Source organism: Girardinichthys multiradiatus, chromosome 4 (genome assembly GCF_021462225.1).
Source record: "Girardinichthys multiradiatus isolate DD_20200921_A chromosome 4, DD_fGirMul_XY1, whole genome shotgun sequence".
In the NCBI taxonomy this organism is placed as follows: domain Eukaryota; kingdom Metazoa; phylum Chordata; class Actinopteri; order Cyprinodontiformes; family Goodeidae; genus Girardinichthys; species Girardinichthys multiradiatus.
This window is the reverse complement of record NC_061797.1, coordinates 51,491,774-51,513,596: the sequence shown is the minus strand read 5'-3', so window position 1 is coordinate 51,513,596 and position 21,823 is coordinate 51,491,774. Positions and strand designations below refer to the sequence as shown.

Genomic DNA, 21,823 nt, shown 5'->3' with positions numbered 1-21,823 from the left:
AACCTTTTATTATGCATTTATAAGTTTTTATGCTATTAACTGTATGCTTTGGCAATTCAGAAAGGTAAATGTTAAAATAAAGCTTTTATTTATTTTCCAGGCAGAAAATGAAGAACAGTGTAAGACCTTCAGAAAACAGATGTTTTACTTTGTCACGAAACCGCAGCGTCTTCTTCTGTTTGGTTCTTGGAGTTGTTTTTTTTTTTCTTCTGCACAAACGGGGACATGGCACCGGAGTGGAACCCTAAATGGCTGTTCCAAAATCATCCAACAATACTCTCCTTCCCTAATGAAACAAAGCTCTGTCTCAAGCAGCTTATTTGAGGCCGTGACAGCGGCACATCTTCACCATCGGAACGTTTCACCCGAGCCGAGGAACTGCAGAGGAGATATTCATCTTGGGTGGTGCAGAAGATGCTAAAACCATAAACAACCCGACAGGCACCGCCTCCTTACGTATCTCCTGGACCATACTTGGTGGAGTACCCCTATGAGTACCAATTTACCATCAATGAGCCTCAAAAATGTGAGCAGGAGAAGCCGTTTATGGTGCTGATCGTACAAGTGGCACCACACAATCGAGCTCACCGCGACATCATCCGCTGCACCTGGGGAACCGAGAAGCTGGTTCACGGTCAAGTGGTGAGGCTCTTCTTCCTGCTGGGGATGCAGACTGCAGACTGCAGGTCCACCAGCAGCTGCTGCAGAAGAGCAAAGACCATCATGACCTCATCCAGAGTAACTGTATGGACTGCTACAAGAACCTGACCATAAAGACCATGGTGATGCTGGAGTGGCTGAACTCTTTATGTTCCAGCACCGCTTATGGCATGAAAATTGATTCAGACATGTTTCTAAATGTGCCTAATCTTGTCACCGTGCTCCTAAACGCTCCGAGGACAAACTTCATGACCGGCCTGGTGGCACATGGAGGACAGGTCTTGAGGGATCCCAAGTCCAATTTCTATGTGCCTGAGGACATCCTCAGCGATCCTGTTTACCCTCTCAATGCTTTGGGTCTGGGTTATGTTGTGATTAGGAATATGAGAATATTATTTAATATTTTAATATTTAATATTAATAATTTATCAAATAACATTTGGGTCTGTTAAGGATTGTCCTGTGATTACCAGCCCAGTAAGGCGATGGTATTAGGACAAAATAGAAAGGTGTGAGACGAGCTCTGACATTATTGAACAGCATAAACTCTGCACATATATGTAATAAATTCACACAATTTCTTAAAATACAAGAATTTATGAACAAAAATAAGTCAACTCAAAGTCAAACATATTTCAATCAACAAACTCTTTACTTTGCTAAAATAATTCAACTAAACTACCAAGCAGAATTAAAGAATAATGAAGACTAATGGGCTATGTACAATATAAACAAGTTGATTAAAGATGATTGATAATTATGACCAAAAAGAGTGATGCAACATTACCATGCAATGTTTATGTTTGAGAACCAAGGATTATCTTGAAGAATCTGGAAATGAAGTTAAGTTAGTCTTGGAACCAACTTAGAAAATAATCAGCAAACATTTAGACAACCATTCACAATGCAAGATCAGATAAAATATTATTTTAATAAAATAATGTTTTAAAGAATGATCTGCTGAATAAAACCAACCTTCTGGATGACTAATTCTCAACGGGGTCTCATTAGCTGCCTTTATTTATTGAAATAATATTTAAAGAAATATTATTAAAGGAAATGGTAAAATATTTAAGGGAATATTTTGGAAAATAACCAAATCTTTCTGGAGAAATTACCATGCAATGTTTATGTTTGAGAACCAAGGATTATCTTGAAGAATCTGGAAATGAAGTTAAGTTAGTCTTGGAACCAACTTAGGAAATAATCAGCAAACCTTTAGACAACCATTCACAATGCAAGATCAGAAAGAAGCTGATAGCTTAGCACCAGAATCAAACACACACCTTTAAAATACCGTTAATAAAAAGGGTTAAAATGCATATGCGCGGATGGCGCGTTATGATCAATCTTCTGTGTTTAAAATCACCCTTTAAATAAAGTTTGTCTTAACTTTAAAAACACACAAACACAGAACACAACCTGAACACGTGTGCTGCAGATATTCTGCTAGCACTAAGATAGCTGAGTTCAACACAAACAAAACCAAAGTTCATAAAATGAAAAACGTTTAGATCATTTCAATTTAAATCCTTCTATATTATTCTGGCCAAACACCAAACCTCGTACGAACGTGTTGAGGAGTTGTCCGGGCGACGACAAAGTTTGAAGAAACGTCCGTAGCTGTGGATGAAAGACGGCTCGTTGTGTCCGCCAACCAACTGCACGTTACCGAAACCAAAAATTAACTGTTGAACTCTGCCTACCTACTGGACCCCAGTGACTCTATTCTCATGGCTGAGGACGGATTGTTAGCCCCAAAGACTGTGAACTTCATCCCATTCTTTGGAACTAAAAGGGGGGATGCTGGGACCACAGCCATGGATTTCAACATTGAAACTCTGGAACTTTCAAAATAAATTGCATTTAACCGACTTCCAGCACAACTTCAGAAGGTGAAAGGGGGGTAGCAGCGGACTTCCATTGATGCTACTGGCCGTATAGAACCCCCACCTTTCCAATGTTCCTTTCTCTACCATCCGGACTCCGTGCGAGGCTGGAGAAACAGCGCGCTAATGTCTCTTTGCTGGCAAACAGACATTAACTCTTCAAACTGGATCCAAGGATGTCATAAGATCACGCGATCATATGCACAAGTTAAGTACGAGTGAATCACTGTTTGTGTACCCGATGATTTCATTCATAAAGAGAAGAAATTAAGGTATAAGCATTGCTTCACTTTGTCTGTGAGGCCTGCAGAAGCAAACTGTTCAATAGAATCTCCTGCAGAGACGCAGTCTCTACAAGCCGAGTCTGAAAGGACGACAACAGGAGCCGCATCACCGTGGTTACGGTAATGTGCAGTTGGTTGGCGGACACAACAAGCTGTCTTTCATCCACAGCTACGGAGGTTAGCTGGAAGCTAACGATTGTTGACTGTGTTGGGACCCAGCCATGGATTTCAACATTAAACTCCGGTATGGATTTTTATGGAACTTTCAAAATAAATTGCAGTAACCTACTTCCGGCAACAGCCAAGCAAACTGTAACAGCGAAGTTCCCATGATGCCACTCTCTGAATAAGAGCACCCCTTCTCCAACAAGCCGACCTCTTCCACTGTTCCTCTTTGCAGGACCGGGATCGGAGAGGAACAGCACGCTGATGTCTCTTTGCTGGCAAAAAAGACATAACTCTTCAACTGGATCCAAGAGTGTCATAAGATCATGCGATCATATGACACTAAGATAAGTACGAGTGAATAACTGTTGATGTACCCAGTATTCATTCATAAAAAGGGGAAATGAAGGTATAAGCATTGCTGACTTTCTCTCCGAGCCCTGCAGAAGCAAACGCAGTTCCAGAGAAGCCCCTGCAGAGACGCGGTCTCCCAGTCTGGAAGGAAGACAGCAGAGACCGCATCACCATGGTAACGTGCAGTGTGGTTGGCGGACACAACGAGCCGTCTTTCTTCCACAGCTAATTTTAACCCCCCCCCCCTTCTTCAAACTTTGTCGCCTTGGACAACGTTCCTCACCACAGTTCATGAGGTTAAATGTTTGAGCAGAATAATATAGAAAGATTTAGATTGAAATGATCTAAATGTTTTTCATTTTTATGAAATTTGGTTTTGTTTGTGTTGAACTCAGCTATCTTGGTGCTAGCAGAATATCTGCAGCACACGTGTTCAGTTGGTGTTCTGTGTTTGTGTGTTTTTAAAGTTAAGACAAACTTTATTAAAGGGTGATTTTAAACAGAAGATTGATCATAACGCGCCGTCCGTGCTTATGCATTTTAACCTTTTTATTGACGGTATTTTGGGTGTGGTTTTGATTCTGGCGCTAAGCTATCAGCTTTTTTGTTATAGCTTCAACTGCTAACAAGTAAGGACATAGAAGTTTTCTGCCAAATAATATTTACCCAGAAAGGTTTAGTTTTCAAGTAAATAATGTGTCCCTAACATCATTTTACTGAATTTGATAACTAAGTAAACACAATTAAGCCCCATTTCTCCAGAAAGATTTGGTTCTTTTCCAAAATATTCCCTTAAATATTTTACCATTTCCTTTAATAATATTTCTTTAAATATTATTTTAATAAATAAAGGCAGCTAATTAGACACCGTTGAGAATTAGTCATCCAGAAGGTTGGTTTTATTCAGCAGATCATTATTTAAAACATTATTTTATTAAAATAATATTTTATCTGATCCTACATTGTGAATGATTGTCTAAACGTTGCTGATTATTTTCTAAGTTAGTTCCAAGACTAACTTAACTTAATTTCCAGATTCTTCAAGATAATCCTTGGTTCTCAAACATAAACATTGCATGGTAATGTTTCATCACTCTTTTGGTCATAATTATCAATCATCTTTAATCAACTTGTTTATATTGTACATAGTCCATTAGTCTTCATTATTCTTTAATTCTGCTTGGTAGTTTAGTTGGATTGTTTTAGCAAAGTAAAGAGTTTGTTGATTGAAATATGTTTGACTTTGAGTTGACTTATTTTTGTTAATAAATTCTTGTATTTTAAGAAATTGTGTGAATTTATTCCATATATGTGCAGAGTTTATGCTGTTCAATAATGTCAGAGCTCATCTCACACCTTTCTATTTTGTCCTAATACCATCACCTTACTGGGCTGGTATTCACAGGACAACCCTTAACAGACCGGAATATTATTTGATAAAATATTAAAATATTAATATTAAATAATATTCTCAGATTCATAATCCCAACAGTTACATTGTGTCTTTGCTAGACGTACATTTGGGCTTGTGTATGAGGCATCTGGGTATCCATCCAACAGAACCAGCAAAGTGGTTCTACTTCAGTGTATTTCCCATAAAATACAACCGCTGTGGTTACTCCAAGATTATCGCCACCACAACGCGGGAAAATATGGATCGTGTGCAGATTTGGAGAGACTTAAAAAAATCAGTTCAGTACTGTTGACCAGTGAAAATAAAAGATTCCTTCAGTATTTATCATTTTTACATCCTATGTTGGTGATTAAAGAACATGGAGCTTCTAAAATTTTAATGGTAAAAACTTGGAGATCATGAACGTGGACGAAGAGCTAATTTTAGTTGTGCAGAAAAGAAAAAGTTAAATGGGAAATTCTCCAGCTGCAGAAGGAACGGGTGGAACCAGACCAGTAAGACGATCTCTCATTTTTAATGCAGTTTGCATAAAACTACAAAGAATATTAGACCATGCTAACTGGTTTGACACCAGCTTGACAGTGATTAGTGAACTGTGCAGCTAAAATAAGGTTGAATAATGCATAAATGTGGACAAGCTGATTGTGCCTGATCTGTGTTTCGGTGGCCTCCCGCAGACGAACAAATATTCACAATTTATTCAGTGATAACAAAAAGTTGAGAGTCAAAAATCAGTCCATCAGATGCTGCAGTGGAACATTTGTGCTAGGTGTTTGGGAATGTTTTTCCTGTTTTTATTGTTGTTGTTTTTTTTTTAATAAAAAGGCTTTAAATAATCATGAGAACAATAGAAGATGTGAGGATAGGAGAACATTGATTAAGTGTTGTAGAGGCAATGATGATAAAACCAAAGATTTGCTCTTGGTCCTCAGGAAAACATGGAGAATATGGATGAATATGAGTGTAAAAAACATTCTGGATCATTTAGGTGATCCAAGCCAAGATTTCATTGGAGAAATTCACCTATGAGGCAAATGTTATATATTTCTAAATATTTTTACATATTTAGGTGAAGCAGAAAGTAAATGGTAAATGGCTTTACTTGCATAGCGCTTTATCAATTCCCCAGAGACCCAAAGCGCTTCACACTACATTCAGTCATCCACCATTCATCCACCCTTTCGTACACACATTCACACACTGACAGTGGTGACCTACATTGTAAAGGAAAGGAAATATCACTTTTATTATCACTGAGAATGTCTTCTGTTGCTGCCACCGAGCGGTGTGTTTATTTAATCTGCAATCTGTTGCCTTCGTAGGAGTTTTTGGTTGAGCTGGTTTGACAAACTGTAGTCAGTTATCTGTCAGCAGGAACCTTCAGTCTTTCAGCAGTGAAACAAAAATCCAACCTGTTAGGATGAACTCCAAGTTTTGTCCTGTAAAGACTGAAAGTTGTGTAGTTATAAAATATTCAGATATCCAGGGCAGGTCAGTCTAGTAGGGACGGGCATTAACCCCATTAATTCATTGCCGCGGTGTTTAATAGGAGTGCAGAACCAAAGTACAAAGTACCGGCCACTTTATTAGGGACACTGTGCAAATACCAGGTTGGAGTCCTTGTGTCTTCAAAGCTGCCTTAATCTATCATTGCAGGCACTCCTCAGAGACTCTTCTTCCACAGCTCTGGTGATGGTGGAGGCCAATGGAGTTCAGTTAACTCATTGTCATGTTCAAAAAACAAGTTTTAATGTTTTTTACTGATATAGTGAGTGCTGTCAGGTTTTTCCCCTCCCTTTGCACCCCTGATCCTGTTATTTCGCCTGCAGTTCTAGAACATTTTATGCCTGTGACCATCTCTCTGATTTCTGAAATAGCTCAACACCTGAGGCCTTCATACTGTCCAGGTGATTCTGGAGCTTCTGTTGTTTTAATTCTTATTGATCTCACTGCTGTCTTAGACACAGTGGATGTGGATGTATGAGATTGTATGGTCATGTTTGTAGCTGTCTGTAGGTGTGAAGGGCATACTACCTAAATGGGTCTAATGGCAAATTTTCTGTCCAACTTGGACAGTTTTCTACCTCAGAGGCCCCACCTAAATGTGGGGTGCCTCAAGGCTCAATTTTAGACCTTATTTTATTTTCCATCTACTTGCTTCCACTGGGGTCCATAAAAAAAAAAAAAAGTCATTTAATTGTTATGCAGATGACACCCAGATTAATTTACCTTTAAAATAATGTGGAGCCTATTGTATAGAGACTTTCCAGAAGTGCTTACAGGATTTTAAAATAACGGACGGAGCTAAACCTCCTCACAGAGGTCATTGGGTTTGGAAAAACTGACCTGCTGACAGGATGGAGCAATGCTGACCACTCCCTGGACTCACCAGACTCTCCTTTTTATTAGGAATCTTGGGGTTATTTCTGATAATACCTTTAACATTGACAGACAGGTAAGTGTAGTAGTGCAGTCTAGTTTTTATAATCTGAGGCTAATTAACCAAACCAAGTCTTGTTTTCCTCACGATGCCCTTGAATGGGTCATTCATGCAATCTTTTCTAGACTGGAAAACTTCCTTTATGGTGAGATTAGTTTCTCCTCCACCGTCTCCAGCTGGTCCAACGTTCAGCTGCCCACCTGTTAACAGATGGTGTAAGCACATTAGCCCATTGTTGTATTCTCTTCACTGGCTGCCTGATTTTAAAAGAATTGTTTTAATATTTTACTCTTGGTGTTTAAATGGTCTGCGGCCTCCTCATCTTTCTGAGCTCTACGTATTTATCCTCCCTGTAGAGCTCTGAGATCTGGAGATCAACTGCTCTTGGTGGTTCCTAGGACCCAACTTGTGACTGGGAAGACAGAACCTTCTCAGCCACAGCTCCTAAACTCTGGAACGTTCTGCCAAAACTCTTCATGAATTTAAATTTCTTTTGAAAACCCATCTTTTTACACTGGATTTTAGCACCAGATAGGATTAGTAGACCATTTCTTGCATTCTTTTATTTTTTATTGTTTAATGTATTCTTTTGTTTTCATATAAGCAGCTCACTGTTTATATGATTTTCTCTTGTATTTCTATTCATTAGGTTGCCTAATGGTATGTAAAAGCACTTTATAAATAAAGTTTTGACTGATTGAAACAGGATTAAAATGATTTTAGAGTTGGGACATGTTGCATTATCTTGATATAAGTAGCCATCAGAAGTTGGCTACAATCTAAACAATAATGCCTTCTAAAGATTTGGCCTAAAGTGCATTACAAACAACATTTATTATTATTTTACCAGCTTCATCATTTATTTTTTTCATGAATTCAATGCAACCTCATAAATTAAACTAAATGTCTCAGACAGTTATACAAGAGGTTAACTGGCATACTACCTTTATAGTTAAAGTCACAGCCAACATATCCTGAAAGCGCTGAATGTCTTCATACTTTATACTCTTGATCATTTATACTATTAGCAGCATTAGGATCACCTTCATTGGATTTCAGACATTATTTTGTAGTAATTGTCTTTTACATTTATCTGGATTTAGAAAATTCCTGCTTGTTACTCTAGATCTTTCGAGAAAATCAAACTGTGTCCATATGATTGTTCATTTAAAGTTTTATGGCTTCAAATGGTAAAAGGCCATACTGCCACCATGAGGTCAAACCGTGAATTACAAGACTGTTTTACAGTTGGATTCGGCAGCAAAGTTTTTAGATCTTCAATTTTATTGACTTTATGTTAATAACATACTTTTTATGTGGTGGGGTGGGTGGGGGTGGGGGGTGATAAAAAAACAAAACAACTTCATCAATTAGAGGCTTTATAATTAAAACATTTTCTTTTTTTATCACATGCCAATATTTAAAATGATTTCCAACGTTTTTTCAACTCCAATAAATTTGTATTAACTGAACCAAAATATAAAATTGGATTATGAGCTTTTACAGCAATTTCAACCTTGATTCAGTGGAAATTGGAACATTGGTTTGTCTAATCATACAGATCCAGATGTTAATCCAAATTGTCTTGGAGCAAGAAAACCAGCAGCTTCACACTTCCTATTTTTCTAAATGGATGAAATTTTATACAGTACTTTTCTAACCATACCGAGCATTCAGAGCACTTTACACTAGAACTACATTCACCCATTCATACATTCATACACATATCAGTGTGAGACTCGGGGTTAAGTACTTTATTACTTGCCCAGGGGCACATTAACATGTAACAGAAGGAAGTTGGAATCAAACCCATAACTTTTGGATAGCAAGACGACTACTTTACCCACTCAGCCACATGTAGTAAGTTGTTGGTTGATTGTCAGCGAATGCACCTGCCTATTCCTTTTACCAACTCTCATTGTACTTTTGTTCCTGCAGAAACACTTTTAGAAGTCTGCAATATAATTTTTTAATGTTTCTGAATCTGTAAAAAACAAAATCCCAAACAAATGAAAATAGGTGTAGGCTGGGAAACTAAGTGCTGATTTCTAGTGATTCCAGTTATATAGTAACAGCACTACATCACATCATTCTTTAAAGTCAGTCATTGGTTTTTATTTTGGTATGCCACCCTGAGATTTGTAATGGCCCCACGTGGCCCCCTGTAAAAAACTTCTGGGGGCCCCACTGCTGAGGGCCAGGGCTGAGAACCACTGTTTTATCCAGCCGGTTACTGAAGGTTAAGCTGACGAATCATTATGTGCTGCATTCCCTTGCACTCTGACATCTGATATTTACTTATTTAAACACCAGTTCTGACGGCATATGGGTTTACAATCCTCAGGCCGATTAAATGCGTCCATTTATTTAAACTGTTCTTTTTTCTCTTATTAACTCATTGAAATTCCTCAGTGCCTCAGTGTCCCAGCCATACGTTTTTATTGTTTTCTGTAAAGAACAGATCTCAGCCTCAGACACTGTATAATCTGTCCATCCATTCATTGTCTATAGCCTCTTTCACATAACATTTATCTCCACCTCTGAGCGCCCTCTGGCCATTCAGAAATCAAAAGAGGAGAGGGAATCAATGACAGCACCACATCTGCCTTGAGAGTCTCTCCATACTGATGTTTACAAAAATAATGTGAAAGCCCTGGCACCCATATAGCAGGGGCTGGTGCTTCTCTCCGGCCTCCGCCTGTCTATGGCGAGGTGTGGATTATAATCTGGACAGGGCGCAACACAGAAACATGCAGAACAAACAGTTATTCACGCACACACTCCATCCCAAGTGACATTTAGAAAGACCAGTTATCTGTGGACTGTGGGAAGAAGCTGGAGTTCCTGGAGAGAACCCACACATGCATGAAGCAAACATGCAAACTCCTAGTAGAAAGGGCTGGGACCTGAACCCAAGACCTTCTTGCAGCAGGGCAACAGTGCCACGGAGCAGCCTACAGAACAGATGTTCAGAGTAAATAATAGCTGCAGAACAAATTCGCTCAAAGTTAAAGCTCAGACTTGACCGCAGGCCATGAGAGACTCAAAGTCAAATTCTTCTTGTGTATCTCAACCAGTAAACCTGTTTATGAGTTTAATTCAGATAAAACAAGCTAAGAGCATGCATCCAGCCCACACAAACATCTCCCGTTCTCCATTTGATAAAAAGAGTTCTCAGAGCTGGAGATTTCATTGTACTAACAGCTGACTTCAATAATTCAGCGCTCCTCTGTATGTATTAATTATTGAGAGCTGTGAAATCACTTGGAGTTCTGCTCTTACTGGGAACATCCATCTCCTCTGAAAAGATCAGCTCCAGTCAAGAAAATAAACATTTGTTCTTTAACTTTATGCTTTTGATTTGTGTCGGACGTCTGAGCTCAGATCTGGGAATGTTTTCCCACCACAGACGAGCTTGTTCTGGTTGGAAACTTTCTCTGTCTCAGTCCACAGAATATTTTCCCAAAATGCCACATTGTCAGACAAGGCTCTATTAAGGTGATTTCTAGATTCAAGCCTTAGTTTGAAAAGGTGGACAATTATATTCTCTATAACAGACCCAACAAATAAATTTCAGATTATTTCCCAGAGTTCATTGCTGCCATTATGTTGGAGGAAAATCGCTGAACTTTGCTAAGAACCCACGTAAACGCTTTTCAGATGTTCCTGTTCTGAAACTGAATCTCATGCACGTTTTAATTTTCACATTAACATCTAGTGTCACCATCATTTCATCACAGCCTGCGCTGATGAAACACAAACTACAAAGGGAAGTTTTAAATTATAATGGTGTGCATTAGTAGTCAGATTTTTTTCTTTTCAAGCCAGATGCATTTTAATAAGTCATACTGCATAAATCATGTATTTCTTTGCAAACTTCTCTCGCTACACAGGAGGTGAGGTAGACTATCAAGAGTATTAATGCTGACATTTAGGAATATGTTGGAAGATTTGTATTATGAATTACTTAGTTTAAAAAGGTTCTTTATCCTTATGATTTACCATTAAAAGACATTTTCATTTATTTAGTTTGGTGAACTTTGATAGAAGTGGTTTGAATACTTTTCAGATTTTTGATCTTTGCTTTTGTGAATTATTAACAGAATTGTCATCTTGTCTTAAAATTGCATTTGGGTGGTTGCTATGCAGACTGGGCAGGAACTTGTGTGTGGAGGAGTTTGGGAAGCAGTCTGTTCTCACCCCAGCTAATCTCCGTGTCCTTGGATGCCAGATGTGGACGTGTGAGCTGTATCAGTACCTGGACAGAACCAGTTTTATTCAGTAGGACTTGTATTTGTGAAACTGTGTGTAGCCAGACCCACAACGCTGTAACATGAGTGTTTTTCCTTTCTTTCATAAAAGGCTGTGACACAGATCAGCTCCTCTGAGAGAATGAACTGTCTCTACCTGGCAGCCAAAGATAACTGTGACTTGCTTGTGTCTTCATTCATACCTTCTCTGAGTTTATCATTTTGTCTAACTCTGACATTTCTTTGGTCCTTCGAGCCGGATCACAGGTGTCCCTGTTCGGAGGAACCCGGTGCCTGACTGATGGGTTAAGTCTGCATGCAGCCTCCAGCTCGTCTGGCGAACCAAAATCCTCCACAGTAAATTCTGTGTGGGTAACCGGTCCGTGGGCCGCGGGACTCCGGACTGTGACTCGCTTATGTCTTTATTCATACCTTCTCTGAGTTTATCAGTATCTCTAACTCTGACAGAATGGAAAATGTGTTTTGTCATCAGTAGGTTTTCTGATGGAGGCTGTGAAATGCTACCTGCTTGACAACTGAGACGTTTTAGACTCTTTGACATGAACTAAGTCAGCATCTTGAGCCATCATGTCAATAAAGAAGGAAACCTTCCACCAAATTGGACGTTTTTCTTCTCAAAGGATAATAACAAAACCCTCTAGTGAAATGAAGGTCTCATAATTACCCTCAGATGAAGAGGAGTGTCATGGTGTTTCAGTACGGCGGCACGTGGAGTTTAGACGAAAATTCAGAATGAAAGACTCACCTTCACCGTCTCCACCTTCCAATGACTCTTCTGTGCGTCTCCCGGCCTTCCAATCAGCATCCTGTCCATCTGATTCTCCATCCAATCACCTTCCGACAGCTTATTTTTAAAGGACCTTCAGCTGTGACAACTCCAATGCCTCCTCACACTGTTCGTGACAGACTCTCATAATCCTTCCTCCCTTATCGCTCGTAGGAGCGCTCGCCTCGCTTGATGGCTCATTTCTTCCTTGTCTCAGCTCTGGGCAAGTGGAAAATGCCTCAAGAACTCACGGAGTTTCTCCGGTCCTTGGTCCTCAGAAGTGATCACACTCTCTAAAACTAACTCTTAAAGGACGATTCTCAAACAACTTCTAACTTTCTGCTCTTTTATTCTAAATTAAGCAGAGGAATGATTACAGAGATCAGCGCTGAGGCTCCTATCTCGGATCATCGCCGTATGTGAAAGGTTGACAAAGAGCCCCGAAGACGGTCACATGTAGTTTTATATCTGGCACTCCAAAGCATTAGCTGTGCACTCCCCTAGTGTTTATCAGTAGACTAAGTGTCACCATTGCGGTGTCTGTCTGATAGATTGTGTAGTAGCTGGTGTCCATTTTTAATCTAAGTGTGCTGCTGCATTTTAATGAATCAGTTATCGGCTACTCCCTTTAAAAAACCCAGAGCCCCTGCCACAGGTCATTCATGTCAAACCTTAGGCCATTTATCCCCGTATGCGTGTCGATTTGTATTCTTATCTTTATGGTATCTATGAAAAAAATAAATAAAAAATCAGCTCTGCATAATATTAATAAAGGCTGTTCCTAACGTTTCTTAGGATCCTCTATTGGCGCTCACAGCCGCCTCTAAGCTTTTCAGAGTCGCCAGCTGCTTAGTTTCACCTGAGCATAGAATAAATTTAATAACTATCCATCCCTCATCGTCATCCTACATTTCTTAGATGGCTGCTGGTTTTTCATCAGTATCTCAAGTCCTTCTCAGCCTTAGCTGCTCAATCAAGAGCCTGCTTAAACTGGTGTGTTCTTTCCACTGACAATTTATCATCATGCAGGCCACCTTCTGATTCCTGTGGTTAGTCGGACATCAGCGCGCTCTTTGTTCTTCTCTTCCTTTTTCCAGAACTTTTGCTCGGTCACAAAAAGTGCCGGGCTTTCCGCTCCAGTCTTCTTTCGAACTGGAACGGTATCTCCTTCTCTTCCAGTGTCATCGCTCGCTCGGCTGACTCGTTTTAAGTTTTATGGCCTGTAGCGTCCCGGTTTAAGATGGTCTCTCTGCGGATGGTTCACAATCCTTTTGTTGAAAGAGCCTCGCATCTGATCTCATTGTAAGATTTAAGTAAATATGCAGAATGTAAATGCCTTTTAATAACTTAATCAACATACTGCTTTTAACCTCTTTGCCTCATTACTTTACCATAAAAGACGTATTTATCTTAAATTATTGTTGGAATAATTGTATATAGATTTATCTTAGATTATTTCCTTTTCTTTAACTTGACTATTTGATTTTATAACCTTTCATGATGTATGTGTGAGTAAAGGATGTGATGAGTTTGTCTGCAGGCAAGGATCAAAGTTGGAGCTGAGAAGGAAGCAGTCACAGTTGAGGAGGTCATAAAGATGAAGGCTGATTGTGCTGAACAGAAGAGACACTGATCTTAAGATGGTGGAGACTGCAGAAGTGTGTTGTTACAAGACATTAGTGTTTATGACCTGTATACGTTGCAGCTGTTTTTCCCATCCTTTAGAGAGCAACGTTTATTGTAACTAGGGAGCCCCCAAAGATAATAAAAAGAGAGGAACGGACAGATGTTTTTCAGAGCGGTAGGAGATTTGTAACTGAAAGCACATCTCTGTCCGTTCTCCTCGCAGCAAGTAAATAACTAATTCTTTGTCTTTCTCTTCTTTTTGTGATGTTATAAATATTTTAGGTTGTTTGAACCTGACATTATTTGGTCCTTCGAGCCGGATTCCAAATACGCCTGATGATTCCAGCGGGTTGGTGGACTCCAGTAAAGACCGTGCGCACGGCAGTCTCCATCAGGGAGACTCTCAGACCCTTTCCAGGACTGGATCTCGGCCCGCCCGCTGGGCTGACAGAACTCTGAGAGAGAGGAGAAGACAAAGTGGTGAGTTGAGTTTGGTTTAAAAAGTGTGACGAATGACTGGGGGTCATTGCGTGAAATAAAACCCTGTGAATCCTAGGCCCTAACAGGTACAAGTAGGACGGCGGAGTCCTCTTAAGTATTAAGAAGTAATACTGAAAAATTCCGTATTTCAAGGATGGCAGAGTCCGCATTTAAGTATTTAAATAAAAATACTAAGAAAATTGCACGTTTAAAAATGTGTGCATGTGAGAAATGAATGGAGGATTTAAACCACTAGGTTTTACCTCATACCAAAGCAGTGGGATTGTAAGTGACTAACTTTTGTGGAAGCAAAGGCAAGATTTCTCCACTCAAAAGAGTTGAAGTGAGAATTACCACAAAAGGAGATTTTTCTGTCACCCTACTGAGCAGAATAATCCAGTATTTAGAATACCCTAGGTATTTATATGATGGACCAAATTTAAATAAATAAAAAAAATGGGAAAAGGGGTGAGTAAAAATAAACTAAAAATGAATAACAATGCAAAGATTGGAAATTTATGGAAGCACAGGATCAAATAAAAATATTAAAATAAAAATATTTAGATAAATGGATAACCACATATCATTATGATGGTCGTTTAAACTCTAAAAAATTAGTTAATTTATAGGATGCAATAATTAAAAGTACTTTAAAAGTACACGTGATTTAAGAAAAATGGACAAAGAAGGTTATGATAATGTAGATTATTGGTTAAAAGTAACTAAAAGAGAGAGATGTGATGCAGGAGATAAGAATGGAGGTTTTTGTGGAAAGCAGAAAAGGTCAGAGGGCTAAGAAGTAATTTTTGATGGACTTGAAAAGTAAAACAGTAGGACAAAAGAAAGGGAGTAAAAGAGTAGGTGGAAAGTTTTTGTTTTCTACCAAAGATCTGATGAGGTTTGACAGGATTGGATGGACTAAAATGATTCCCTTTGGTGAATAAATCCATCCCCACCATGGCTGTACCTCATGTATGTTTTATTTGTGTTTAATTTTTATTGTTTGAGACGCTGGAGGCTGTTGATACAGTTTGTCACGGAGGTTCATGGCATGACATGGGTTTTTTCTGAGTAACCTTAGAAAATATTTTACTCTTTTTAACAGCAGAACAAACAGAATGAGGGGATTAATCAATAGGCTTACAGTTAGATACAGACGCAGAGCTGACTACACAGAAATAGCCAGAGTGAAACAAAAAGATGAAGAACCTTTTGAAGAATATAGGATTAGACTGATAAAAGTGTTTAAAATACATAGTGGTCTACAAGAAGATGAGCAAGGAGCTTATTGACAGCAGTTAAAAAATGCACTACATGCTGGTTCCAGGGATGCAATTAATACCTGAGTAAGGAGACATTTTATAGGGTTCCCCACAGCAAATCTAGAAGACTATGTTAATCATGCCCTCCATGCAGAAAAAGTAATGAAGGATAAAAAACCAAAAAGATAGTCAACACCTTTTTTCAGCAAGAAGAAGAAGAACAGATTTATTATCAGAACAACAGAGGAAGAGGAGGATTTAGAGGCAGAGGACAAAACCGCAGGTGTCAGAGAGGAGGAGTGAGCAGAGGAAATTACAAACAATACACCTCAGGGTGTTGGTGTTGTGGGAGAGAAGGACATCTGATCAGAGACTGTCCTGAGAGGAGAAATAATGATTCAGCATGACTAGGACAGAAAATAAGTGAAATTGTTCCTAGTACCTCAGACACTGATGAAAACAAAAACCAAAAACACAGCAGCAGGATATCCTCCTAAATTTCTAGGACCTTCTCTCCCTAGATGGCATAAAACCTGAAGTTAACTTACTGTTGAATGGAAAATCAATTACTTTTCTTTGTGATACCAGAGCATGCAGGACCACCTGTAGAGAAACAATCCCAAATTCCAGATTTAGTGATCAACAAATAACAGTAAGGTCAGCTAGTGGAAAATTGACACAAGTCTGTGAGTCTGAACCAGTTTGGATAAGAGATCCCAATGGACAGTCATGTCAGCTATCTATTCTAATGTTCCCTGAGTGTCCGGTGAATCTATTGGGACGAGATGGATTATTACATCTGGGGTTAGCATTAATTAAGACCTCAGAAGGACATATTGTAGTAAAGAGAAAAGCAGAACTCAGTCAAGGAGATTATTTCATGTTAAAAGGAGTAGGACCACCTTATTACCACTATTCACTGGATGTTCTGAATAAGCCACCCCTAGACATAGGGACAGCTTTATTAACAGAAGGAAGAAATGTCATAACTCGACTACAAGATCAGATGACACCAGATGATCTACATATTACCATGTGGTATAAAAATACTCCTGGACCAGATAAAACTTATGAAGAAGCATTAACTAAAGTAACCCCTACTAAAGTCATGGTAACTTATGTTTATACAGATAGGAAGAGTACGTCAGTTGCTGAAGTAGTGTTAGAGGAAGACACTAAGAAGCTCTGCAAAATGTGGACACCTCCACACATATCTTTATTCAAGGATAAAGAACTCAAGTAGCAGGATATGAGAAGAATAGTGCAGAGGGGAAAAGATGCCACAGACTGGTTTGTAACATCAATGAATACAGAAACCAGTGCATCCACAGGATTAACTAGGAAGCCATTATTATGGACGGTGACGGTGCAGGAAGGGAAACATTTGCATACAAACATCAATGAGAAATATTCCTTACTGAACAGGAGGAACTGTTCTTGAGTGAAGTCCCTGATAAGTTATGGTCAAAAGACCCTACTGATGTAGGTTTAATAAAAGGAGCGTTACCTGTTCAAATCAGAGCAAAAACAGAATACAGGCCCAGAGTAAAACAATACCCTTTGAAACATGATGCAAGTGAAGGAATAAAACCAGTAATAAAGGATTTAATAACTGCAGAGGTGATAATAAAATGTGAGGATTCACCAGGTAACACCTTCATTTTTCCAGTTAAAAAACAAGCTCCATCAACAGGATGGCGCATGGTACAAAACTTACAGGCAGTTAATAATGCGGTTGTTCAGAGAGCACCGTGTGTTTCTGATCCTTATACATTATTAAATTCCCTAAGACCAGATGCTAGAATATTTACTGTAGTTGATATAAGTAATGCATTTTTCTCTGTACCTATAGATAAAGATAGTCAGTTCTGGTTTGCATTCACCTTTGAGGGACAAAGATATACTTATACCAGACTACCTCAAGGTTACTGTGAAAGTCCAACTATATACTTTCAGGAAATGAGTGTAAGTATGGCCAAGTTTGACCCTCCAGGAGGTAGTCAGGTTTGATTATATGTTGATGATGTGCTATTAGCCTCTCCTGATGAGGAGACCTGTAAAAATGACACAATAGCATTATTAAAACATTTAGCAGAAGAAGGACACAAAGTTAGTAAAAAGAAACTTCAGTTGTGTAAAAATGAGGTTAAATACTTAGGTCATAATCTTAGCGCAGGGGGACGCACAATTGTAGAAGAAAGAAAGACTGCAATATTACAAGCTCCAAAACCAGTAACAAAAAAGCAAATGATGTCCTTCCTTGGACTAACTAATTATTGTAGAAACTGGGTGCCAAATTATGCAGAAATAGTAACTCCATTAAACAAACTAATGTATGAGGAAGAGCTCAAAATGACGTCTGAACTGAAATGGAGTCTAGAAGCTGAAGAAGCATTTACCAACATAAAACTAGTTCTAGTTTCCAGTACTGCTTTAGCATTACCAGACTATAGTAAATCGTTTGTTCAGATGGTAAATTGTAAGGGACATTTTATGACTTCAGTTCTGGTTCAACAACATGGAGATAAAATGAAACCAATAGTCTATTTCTCTTCAAAACTAGATAGTGTTGCGTGTGTGCAACCATATTGTGTGAGAGCTGTAATTGCTGCCTAAAATGGCAGTTGAATTCAGTGCCACAATAGTGTTATTTCACCTTTTAACTTTAAGAGTTCCCCATGCAGTTTCAGCATTATTACTGCAAACAAATATGACCTTTCTATCACCTGCTAGACATTTGTCCTGCATGTCAACTTTACTGTCACAACCACACTTAACTATAGAAAGGTGCACCACTTTAATCTCAGCAACATTGTTACCCACGCCTGAAGATGGAATTCAACATGGTTGTCAAGAAATAGCAGAAAAAGAAGTAAAAACTAGAAGTGATTTGCAGGATCAACCTCTGGTACAGAGTGAAATAATTCAGCTAGAATAACAGAAACGAGAGTGTGTTTAGTACACTCCAATAATAGATCAAAAGTGCATAAACACACAAACACATAAAATCGATGAGCTGTTCACAGAAGGGATAATCTGTGAGACAGACTTGTTAGGGGACTTTGTGTGAAATTACGGTGTGACTGGAAAGAGGCGCAGCAGTTCGCCAGACTCTCATTGCAGGTGAATGATTGCAGCATTCCTGTATGGAAACCTAACTGGTGTCAACAATGACAGGATGCTGATAAGCTGCTTGGTTTGGGGAAAAATTGAGGTGTCTTGACACGTGTGTATGTCACTCTCAAAATAGTCCAGATACTAAGGACACAGCGTGCCATATTTTCTGGACGGCCTCAGTTGACCAGCGCATGAATAAAGTGAAAGGAAGGGTGTGAATGTTCATGTGACAAGCAAGTATTAAGGTGTCAAGACTTTGTGGGGTGTTTATAGTCTGGTGAGACAGTTTTACGGTCCAGTAAGATGGACGGGGAGTTTGACCGGGAGACAGATGACTCAGGTTGGGGTGAAGAGGCACCAGTGTGGAAAACATTTAAGGAACAGGTGTATATGGTGAGGCAGTTGGTGCAGCAGACACAGGAAGAAAAACAGGCAGAAAAGTTGATTAAAAAAATGGATCAGAAAATACAGGAAGAAGTTGAAAAAAATGGAACCGATGAAAAAAGCAGAAAAAATGTTGGCAGATGGTTTTGGCTGAATATGAAGAAGGCAAAGAAAGAAAGAGAGTTGGCTGAGGAAAAATGTAAAGATAGTGGATGGTTTAAAGGCAAATGGAAAGATGTAAAAGATAAGGCAACGAAAGATGAGACATTTTGGTCTCAGATGGTTTTAATATGGCAGGGTGGTAAATATGCAATGTTTGATAAAGCTGACACCACACATACAGAACCACACACTGACAGGAATAAGGAAGTAGCTGACAAACCACCACCCTATGCACCTCCCTCTAGATCTGCTCAGCCTCCTCCCCCTCCTACATCTCCTCCCACAGGTCTGTGCCCTGTACTTGATGTCAAAAAAGGGCATGTAACTGTTCGTGGGTTGTCCAGCCCACAGGCTGCACTCACCTACTGTCCCGCCCCTACAGCTCCACAAGAAGAACAAAAGGACTTAATTTATTTCTTATCTGAATCACAAGACTCTTTGTCTGTACCTGATCCAGCTTGCTCTGAAGCACTCTCTGTTGGCTCTTAAGCCCAGATGGGTTTAAGTTTAGAAAAATGCGAGAAATCTTGGATGGTGCAACAATTCCCATCCCAACTCTAACTTCATCTCAACACCATACCCCCAACCTGCACAGGTTATTCACCCCAAAGCATGACCATGGCAACACCTGCCCCATCTAAGCAAGTAGGCTCAGTGACTGTTGCTGTGTATGGTGACTGGCAGCCTGATGCCACACTTCCTCATAGAATATTTCCACCACGGACATCTACTCCTTGGGCTTCACTCACTCCTAGTGTAGAATGTGAGGCCCAGGAAAATGATGAAGCCATCTCAACCCTGCATGAACCACCAGAAGACACACCTGAGCGCAGTGCCCCCCAACCAGAAACTCAAACCATGCAACCATGCGTCCTCCGTCAGGTGGCATCAAGAGGGGAGCCTGGGTTCTACTGCGACAAGCTCCCACCCATAACGGAGGGGGCTTCTATTTGGTTGCAAACATTAGATTCTCTTACCGCAGGCACATCTTTAGCTCCAGAGGACTACCGTGCAATTGCAGCAGGTTGCATGAAACCACACAGCTGTAGAGAGGTTGAAGCGAATGCTCGCTCCCTTCTCTTCCCAGACACAGCTCATTTCTCTCTCCATGCCCAAGACATAGGGGACACGCTGAGGGAGCTATACCCTGTAACCAGGGGGCGCACTATCCCTAAATTTGAATGGAATCCAAATACCAATCCAAGAGAATATTTGGACCAGTGTAAATCCATGTGGCAAACACAAACAGGAACCAATCCAGCCAATGAGGGTTCACAGAGGGATTGGTTCAGACATGCTGTGTTAAGAGGTTTACCCACTCAGGTTAAAACTAACATGGAAGACAATCCTGATTTACCAGGGGCTGATACTGGAACGTGGGATCGCCATTTAATTCACCATTTATCTAAAATAAGAGAGGAACATAAGAAGGATGAGGAAGAACTTAAAGCGTTGCAGACTCAGTTACTAAAAATGCAGTTAGCTGAAGCAAAAGAAAAAGCAGGGGAAAAGAAAAAAGAGAATAAAACCACCAAAATAATGTATGAAGGTGCTGTGTCCCAACCACCATGAGCTCCTCCATTTCCTGGCCACCAGGATGCGTTTGTACAGGGGCCTATGACCTCTGGTCCTCATCAGGGACATGCTGGTCGTTTCAGGGGATGAGGTGGGCCCAGGGGAAGGGGATTCCAGCGAGGACCGCCACGGAGGGGGGGGGAATGCTAATGTGTGCCACTACTGTGAAGAGCCAGGCCACTGGTCTCGTGAATGTCCATACAAGAACCCTCAAGGAGAGAATGGACGGCATGGTCCACTTGCAAGACCAGCAGGTCGCCCCCGCAGAGGGAGAGGTCCGCCACGTGAAGGCCAACAGCAGCAGCCTTCACTCCAATTGCCAGCCTGGGATGAGCCCAGTCTCTGGCCAGACCACCACTGAGGGTCCCCACAGAACCCCCCGGACAGAGGGACTGAGGACTCCTTACTGTCCGTGACGGTGTATGGACAAAGTCTTCCTTTTCTAGTGGACACTGGGGCTATATGCTCAACCATCAAACAAGCCCCTCCTAACACTCTCTCCACAAGGACTACCACTGTCATGGGGTTTTCTGGGGCTAAACAGGTCCTACCTTACACCAAGCCCCTAAGAACTGAAATAGGAGGGCAGACTTTGAACCACAGTTACTTAGTGTCCGCAGACACACCAGTAAATTTACTAGATAGAGACATGTTGATCAAAATGGGCGCAACCATTCTGTGTGGTTCAGATGGACTGCAGGTGCATCTTTCTAATTGCACCCAACTTTCATGTGGCAGCAACACACACTTTTCACATGAACAGTATTTAATCCAGCCCTTCTCTGATCCTATGGCTGACATTTACTGGGTCTTGCTACACCCAGAAACCACAGCATGCAGAGGTGTTCTCTCTTCCTTCCTTCAGTGGAAATCCTGGATCTCCACCCTGGCACCCTACATTTCTCCTCCTGACCCCCCGCATGTCACCCTGTTTTATGACAGAAATAACTGTGAATGCTACCAGGAAAGCTTTG

General features: G+C 40.2%; 1 pseudogene; it reads left to right on the top strand.

Annotated features, from left to right (window-relative positions):
• The first annotated feature begins 429 nt into the window (after window positions 1–429).
• Window positions 430–21,823, top strand: part of LOC124866641 — a 31,597-nt pseudogene continuing 10,203 nt past the window's right edge.